The sequence below is a fragment of the Rhinolophus sinicus genome, chromosome 17 (assembly GCF_057876585.1).
Source record: "Rhinolophus sinicus isolate RSI-liver-muscle chromosome 17, RSI-T2T, whole genome shotgun sequence".
Lineage (NCBI taxonomy): Eukaryota > Metazoa > Chordata > Mammalia > Chiroptera > Rhinolophidae > Rhinolophus > Rhinolophus sinicus.
Window position 1 is genome coordinate 45,348,474 of NC_142517.1, and position 1,069 is coordinate 45,349,542.

Below are 1,069 nucleotides of genomic sequence, written 5' to 3' on the forward strand. Positions count from 1 at the left end.
ATAGGCCATGTGGCCCACAGTGGTTGGCCATTAAGCAAGAAAATAATGAAAATTGAACTCATCTGTGAAGACTGTAATATGACATTATGAATGCTTGCACTAATAACTAAAAGTATACATGTAGGTCTTAGGATTTTCTCTTTCGTCTATATTACTTTTTCCATACCACAAAACTTCCAAACCACAAGTTAGGACTGAACTGTTTAAGGTCCAAAATCAGGGCTGAATTTTTGCCTGCCCACTAATTTTTGGCTGTTCTTTCAAAAAGTTAACTCATGACCAAATACAAGGAAAAGAAAATTACATATACGGAAATCCTACTGTATCAGGAATTTTCATGTATAGCATTAGTTTAGTCTTCAACCAATAACATGGAAAGTGTTATCCCTACGAGAGAAATTTCATCCTCAGAGAAGTTAAGGAATCAGTCAAAAGTAATTGGTTATTAAGTGACAGAAGCAAGAATCTCCTCAAACCACTCTCTTTCTCTAGTAGTTTTAAATTTTGCTTTTCAAAATGGAAAATCTTTTTTCTGATGACATGTGATCATTGTAAATATAAAAATCATACAGAGTGCTCACTTTGGCAGCACATATACTAAAATTGGAACAATGCAGAGATTAGTACAGCCCCTGTGCAAGGATGACACACAAATCCAAGAAGCATTCCATATTTAAAAAAATATCACACAATGAAAGTTAAAGGATCACCTCTCTGCCAACTTACACACACACATACTCTTTCTCTCTCTATCCCTCTCTCTCTTTCTCTCTCTCTCTCTCTCTCTCTCTCTCTCTCTCTCTCTCTCTCTCTCTCTCTCTCACACACACACACACACACACACACACATACTCTCTCTCTCTCTCTCTCTCTCTCTCTCTTTCTCTCTCTCTCTCTCTCTCATATCCAGAAGACAAGCATATAGCAATCCTGGCAGCTTGCTTCTTCCTTGTGAGGCAGCATCCCTGACTATGAAATTATTTAAATTTTTATTGAGCTGAAGTGAAATCTGCTTACAGAATTATGCAGAATAAATAAAGTTTTTCTTCTACATTGAAACTTTTCCAAT

At 36.4% G+C, this 1,069-nt stretch overlaps 1 non-coding gene across 1 annotated transcript; it reads left to right on the forward strand.

Annotated features, from left to right (window-relative positions):
- The first annotated feature begins 573 nt into the window (after positions 1-573).
- Positions 574-677, forward strand: LOC141568015 (U6 spliceosomal RNA). The gene has a single exon (XR_012491030.1). It is a non-coding gene; the product is annotated as a U6 spliceosomal RNA (small nuclear RNA).
- Positions 678-1,069: the final 392 nt, after the last annotated feature.